Source organism: Triticum aestivum, chromosome 3D (assembly GCF_018294505.1).
Source record: "Triticum aestivum cultivar Chinese Spring chromosome 3D, IWGSC CS RefSeq v2.1, whole genome shotgun sequence".
Lineage (NCBI taxonomy): Eukaryota > Viridiplantae > Streptophyta > Magnoliopsida > Poales > Poaceae > Triticum > Triticum aestivum.
Genome location: NC_057802.1, coordinates 243498159 through 243505557, shown reverse-complemented (window position 1 = coordinate 243505557; position 7399 = coordinate 243498159).

The following is a 7399-nucleotide window of genomic DNA, read 5'->3' as shown; positions in this document are numbered from 1 at the left end:
CTTCGCCCCTCTTTTGCACTAAGACTATAAATAGACCTCTCCCTCCTCCTAGTTAGGGTTAGCATTGGTTTAGCTCATATGTGACATAGAGCTTTGCTCATCCATTACGGATCTACTCCACGAGAGAGACCGCGACCCCTCTACGGAGAAGATCCCCTTGGATTCAAGACCCCCTCTTGGGTGGCCCCATCAAGACCTCCTCACGGAGAAGAACCGGTTACCCTTTGTATCGTTCGTTGTTGACTTTGGATCTTGTATCTCCTCTCGTGTTTCGAGGATCTAGCGCATGTGTGATCTATTCTTGTTGGTTGAGTGATTTCTCTCGTATTCCCCTCGTGATTCCTTGTGTTTCCCCCTCGTGTTCTTCGCGTTCATCGCGTGATAGAGGCAAAGGTGTCCCGATGTTTCGATGAGATAGCAATCGTTTTCTGTGGGAGTCGACTTTGACGATCCGACTACGAACGTGCGAAGACGTCGCGCCTTAGCAATCGCTAAACCAACTTCCGAGGGGTTATTGACCACGGCGGAGCACGATCAACCTGACCACGAGGGTCTATTTCCTGCGAGCAAACGAAGAACAAGCAAGAAACTGAGATTGCAATCTGGATATTGCGAATAAAAGAGGAAATCTTTATTAATGAAGGTGGGGTTCCATGACGCCTTTGTCTGGTCGTTGAACACAAACGAAGTACGCGAAGTTGCAGCTATGGCGAACTTTTAATCTAAACAAAACCCCGAAGTCTAAACGATGCCCTAGGGGCTGTATATATGGAGGAAGAGGGGGGGGGGGTTTCGTTGCCCTTGGAGGAGGGGTCTGAAACCCACCCTAACTCTTGTTTCCCCACACATACGGACTCTAAAAACAACCTATATTGAAGTATTTCGAAATTACACGGGCCTGGCCCAAAAATAAGGTGACGCAGCACCTAGAATAGCCTCTGGACGAAAATTATGAAGTGGCATCTTGTATATTTCGTCCAAGGCTTCATGCACTCATTATGTTCAAAATCCTGAAATCATCACTTGAAACTCTGTTCTTGTCTCCCTTGCGCATGCCATCAACTCCATGCTTGTTCTTGCTCCAATGTTCATCCTTCTCCAAGCTAGGCCCTTCATTTGTAAGCAAAACAAATGTATCCAATTTAGGCAGCATCATATTCTCATGAACATTAGAATCATTACCAAGAAACGAAAGTACCTGGTAATTAAATTGGCGTGCGCGAGCTCTAGTAATCGGTCCAGTATGTAGAGTAGCAGGGGTTGTGGGTGTAACAATGGTATTGATGTCCTCATCATCCTCCCCTTCTTGAAATGAAGTCGTTCTCGACGGAAGCTCATCTTCCTCACCCAAATAAGGCTTCAAATCTGCAATGTTAAAAGTGGGACTAACCCCAAAATCTGCAGGCAGCTCAAGTTTATATGCATTATCATTTATTTTCTCTAACACCTTAAAAGGACCATCAGCACGTGGCATTAGCTTTGATTTGCGCAAACTAGGAAACCTATCCTTACGCAAATGTAACCAAACAAGATCGCCAGGTGCAAAGACAACATGTTTTCTACCCTTATCTCCAGCAAGTTTATATTTAGCATTCATACGCTCAATGTTTTCCTTAGTTAACTCATGCATTTTTAAGATCAATTCAGCACGTTGTTTAGCATCAAAATTAACCTTCTCCGAAGATGGAAGAGGCAACAAATCAATGGGTGCACGAGGTAGGAAACCATACACAATTTCAAAGGGCACATCTTAGTAGTAGAATGCAATGAACGATTATAAGCAAATTCAATATGAGGCAAGCATTCTTCCCACATTTTCTTATCATTCTTCAAAACAGCCCTAAGCATAGTAGACAATGTTCTATTGACTACTTCAGTTTGACCATCAGTTTGGGGGTGACAAGTAGTACTAAAAAGCAGATTAGTCCCCAACTTAGCCCATAAACAACTCCAAAAGTGGCTTAGAAATTTAGTATCACGATCTGAAACAATAGTATTTGGCACACCATGCAAGCGAATAATTTCATGAAAGAACAAATCAGCAACATTAACAGCATCATCGCTTTTATGACATGGTATAAAGTGTGCCATTTTCGAGAACCTATCCACGACAACAAATATGCTATCTGATGAGGACATCAATACCATTGTTACACCCACAGGCCCTGCTGCTATACATACTGGACCAATTACTAGAGCTCGCGCACGCCAATTAAATTACCAGGTACTTTCGTTTCTTGGTAATGATTCTAATGTTCATGAGAATATGATGCTGCCTAAATTGGATACATTTGTTTTGCTTACAAATGAAGGGCCTAGGTTTGAGAAGGATGAACATTGGAGCAAGAACAAGCATGGAGATGATGGCATGCGCATGGGGAACAAGAACGGAGTTACAAGTGATGATTTCAGGACGTTGAAGCCACCATAATGTGTGCATGAAGCCTTGGACGAAATATACAAGATGCTACTTCATAACTTTCGTCCAGAGGTTATTCTAGGTGCTGCGTCACCTTATTACTGGGCCAGGCCCATGTAATTTCGAAATACATAAGTATAGGCTGTTTTTAGAGTCCGTATGTGTGGGGAAACAAGAGATAGGGTTGGTTTCGGACCCCTTCCTCAAGGGCCACGAAATTCCCCCCTCTTCCTCCATATATACAGCCCTTAGGGCATCGTTTAGACTTTGGGTTTTGTTTAGATTAAAAGTTCGCCATAGCTGCAGCTTCGCGTACTTCGTTTGTGTTCAGCGACCAGACAAAGGCGTCACGGAACTCCACGTTGATCAATAAAGCTTTCATCTTATATTCGCAATATCCAGATTGCAATCTCAGTTTCTTGCTTGTTCTTCGTTTGCTCGCAGGAAACAGACCCTCGTGGTCAGGTTGATCGTGCTCCGGCGTGGTCGATAACCTCTCGGAGTTGGTTTAGCGATTGCTAAGGCGCGACGTCCTCGCACGTTCGTAGTCGGATCGTCAAAGTCGACTTCCACCAAAGCGATATCCATCATCTCATCGAAAGACGGGACACCTTTGCCTCTATCACTATCCCTCCCCTTCTTTGTTCGAGGTAAACCTAAAACAAAGTCCATAGATATATCCTCCCAAGGAACACTAGGTACAGGAAAGTCATATATAAACCATGAGGATTGAGTCGTGACTTAGCTTTTTGACATGTAGTGCAGCGAGCAACAAAACGCTCAACATCCCGTCTCAGCTTTGGCCAAAAGAAATGTGTAGCAAGTATATCCTCCGTCTTCTTCACGCCAAAGTGTCCCATTAGTCCTCCTCCATGCGCCTCCTGCAACAACAAAAGACGAACGGAGCTAGCTGGAATGCATAGCTTGTTAGCACGAAACACAAATCCATCGTTAACGACGAACTTGTTCCATGTTCTACCTTCTTTACAATTCTGCAATACATCTTTAAATTCAGCATCATGCACATATTGATCTTTGATGGTCTCCAAACCAAATATTTTAAAGTCAAGTTGTGAAAGCATAGTATAACGACGAGACAATGCATCAACAATAACATTTTCTTTACCCTTCTTGTGTTTAATGACATAAGGGAAAGTCTCGATGAATTCAACCCATTTAGCATGTCTACGGTTCAGTTTAGCTTGACTTTTAATATGTTTCAAAGATTCATGATCAGAATGTATAACAAATTCTTTGGGCCATAAATAATGTTGTCATGTTTCTAAGGTCCGAACAAGAGCATATAATTCTTTATCATAAGTAGAATAGTTCAGACTTGGCCCACTCAATTTTTCAGAAAAGTATGCAGCAGGTTTGCCATCTTGTAATAACACACCTCCTAATCCAATTCCACTAGCATCACATTCAAGCTCAAAAGTCTTATTAAAATCAGGAAGTTCGAGTAAAGGAGCATGTGTCAACTATTCTTTCAATATCGTGAAGGCTTCTTCTTGTGTGACCGTTTTGGGCTGCGGCCAGCTCTCAATAGCTTCAATCTTGGCTTTATCAACTTCAATTCCCTGTGGAGTAACAACATAGCCAAGAAAAGATACTCGGTCGGTGCAAAAGGTGCACCTCCCAAAGGTTACCAAACAAACGTGCATCACGTAGAGCAATAAAAACAACACGTAAATGTTCCAAATGTTCTTCCAAAGATTTGCTATAAATCAGTATATCATCAAAATAGACTACCACAAATCGTCCAATGAAAGCACGTAAAACTTCGTTCATTAGTCTCATGAAAGTACAAGGTGCACTAGTTAACCCAAAAGGCATGACTAACCACTCATATAAACCAAACTTAGTTTTAAAAGCTGTTTTCCATTCATCTCCCAATTTCATACGAATTTGATGGTATCCACTACACAAATCAACTTTGGAGAATATTGTAGAGCCACTCAATTCATCAAGCATATCATCTAGCCTAGGAATAGGATGACGATAACGAATAGTAATATTATTAATGCCTCCACAATCAACACACATAAGCGATGTACCATCCTTTTTCGGCACTAGAATAATAGGAACAGCACAAGCAGTAAGGGATTGGCGAATATAACCTTTGTCGAGCAGCTCCTGTACTTGATGCATAATCTCCGTCGTCTCCTCTGGATTGGTACGGTATGGTGCACGGTTGGGTAGCAATGCACCGGGAATTAAGTCAATTTGATGCTCAATCCCTCGAATAGGTGGTAATCCCGGTGGCATGTCTTGTGGGAAGACGTCAGCGAACTCCTGCAAAATGTTAGTGACTACAGGGGGTAAAGAGGAAGGCATGTCCTCGACTGAAAATAATGCCTCTTTGCACACAAAAGCATAGCAAACAGATTTGCTAAAAACTAGCTCATCAGTATAAGATTTGGTGGAAAGTAAACATGCACTTTTCAATTTAAATTCAGAAGTAACACTAGATGGTTTATTATGAGGCTTCATTTGTTGCTCAAATTCTTTTGCCACAATCTGATTTTCACTCTTATTTTTCTCCTGTTTTGCTTTATTAGCTCTATGAATATCATCTTTCAAAATGGAATCAGGAGTCATAGGAAGCAAAGTAATATTTGTATCCATATGAACAAGAGTATACTGATTGTTTCTACCATGGTGTACAGAATTTATATCAAATTGCCATGGTCTAACAAGTAATAAGGAACATGCTTGCATAGGTACCACATCACAATCAACATAATCAGCATATGTAGAGATACTAAAATGCACCCGAACAGTACGTGTTACCTTAACCTTGCCGCTGTTGTTGAACCATTGGATGTAGTAAGGATGTGGATGTGGTCTTGTGGTGAGAGATAGCTTCTCCACCATCTCCATGCTAGCCAAGTTGTTGCAGCTCCCTCCATCTAGGATGACGCGAGTAGAACGTTCCTTCACAACTCCCTTTGTATGGAACAAATTATGCCTCTGATTTTGCTCAGCTTGTGTAACCTGCACACTCAAAACACGTTGAGCAACTAAACATTCATACCTGTCAGCATCTTCAGCAGCCCTGTATTGCGTCTCATGATCAGAATCATCTCCACCGTGTTCTTCATGTGTAATAAGAGCCAAAGTCTCCTCATCATAGTCACTAGCGGACTCATACCCACCATCCTTAGTAGCAATTATCACACGCTGAGTTTTGCATTCTCTCGCAAAATGTCCTCTTCCCTTACAACGACGACAAATAATATCACTTGTGTGCCCTGTTGACGCCATGGAAGAAGAAGAGCTCTGTGCAGGCCCGGCAGGTGTGCTCTTGGCAAATAGTGGTGGTTGTGCCTGCTTTCTTGTATCACGGTTGGAGGTGGCACCTGAAGGAGGTGATGGTGCAGTGGAAGTAGATGATGCACGTGGTGTCCATGATGAAGGTCGACCTGCAGAAAAGTTAGTTCAAGCCAATGCATGTCGATCCTGCACTTCACGTTCAGCTTTACAAGCAAGATGGAATAAACGAGTGATATTATTATAATCCTTATACTCTAGAATGGTCTGAATCTCTCTATTTAATCCACCATAAAACGTGCAAGCATAATTTCATTCTCCTCAACAATACCACATCTAATCAAGCAAGTTCTTAATTCCTGATAATATTCTTCTACAGAATTTTTTCCTTGTCTTAACCACTGCAATTTTTGAAGTAATTCACGTTGATAATATGGTGGAACCCAACGAGTACGCATAGCAGTTTTCAAAGTAGCCCAAGTAGCTGGAACAGGATATAATCTACAATGTTCAGACCACCAAACACATGCAAAGCTAGTGAAAGCACAAACAGCAGCAGGGACACGTCTGTCCTCAGGATATTGTAAACATGTAAATCGTTGTTCAGTTTCTAACTCCCAAGTAAGATATATATCAGGAACATATCTACCCTCAAATGGTGGAATATTCAATTTCAATTTAGGGAGATGGTCATGATCTCGTACCTGAGGGGGAGCCCTAACATTGCCATTATTTGCATGTGGACGACCTGGTGGTTGTGGTGCTGGTGGTTGCACGTAGATCTGATTTTGATCAACCTCATCCTCGTAATCTCCCGCATAATCATCCTCCTCCCCATCAGCAGCAGGAGCCACAGAGTTATCAACAGCAGCACCAACAGTTTGGCCAGGCTGAAGAGGAACATGGCTCGCTCGGCGGAGGGCTATTTCGCGACGTGGAGGTAGTCGTTGTTGTTGTTGTTGTTGTTGTTGTTGCAGAGGTGCGGCAGGTGCAGCCGGTGGTGGAAGACGCGCAAGCAGTTCATTAAATCTGTTATCGAGCTTTGTTTCGAACGTCTTCTCAAGGCCAGTGATCTTCTCCATGGCCTCTTCAAAATTGTTTAGCACATCCTGCACCTGTTCAGTCGGCTTGTGATCCTGGCATGGTTAGCAGCAATAGAAACACACAAGAATATGATCCTACAGACTACTAACAAGTGGTGGTGGTGGTGGGTGTCACAAATCCGTCAAGCAAATCTCAAATTCTTACCAGTTCTTACCCAGCAGCAGGCGGTGATCAACAACCGATGTAGTCAAAACTCTCAAAGCTTGGATAAAGAGATTACTAGGGAGAGTCAAACGCACGATGTAGATGTTTGTGGAGCTGGGAAGGCTTATAATATGGTAGCAAAAAGGGTCAGCAATAATCAATTCAGATATGCAAAGTTGAATAAACGCTCAACGACGATATTGTGCTGGTCCTAGGCTAGCCGTACTAGAGACGCGAGCCTAGAACACTAACAAAATCACGACGTTGCACGTAAACAAGGGAGGAGCACTCTCTGATTTTTTCTTCTTTTTTTCCACTTTTTTTTGCACTTTTTTTCTCATTTTTTTTGCTCCACAACAATTTTTTTTCGAAAATGTCTACAAATGTCCTAAAAACTGCCTAGCCGGAATTTTTCAGACTTTGTTTTTTTAAACTGGAACTATTTTTCTTCTGCGGATG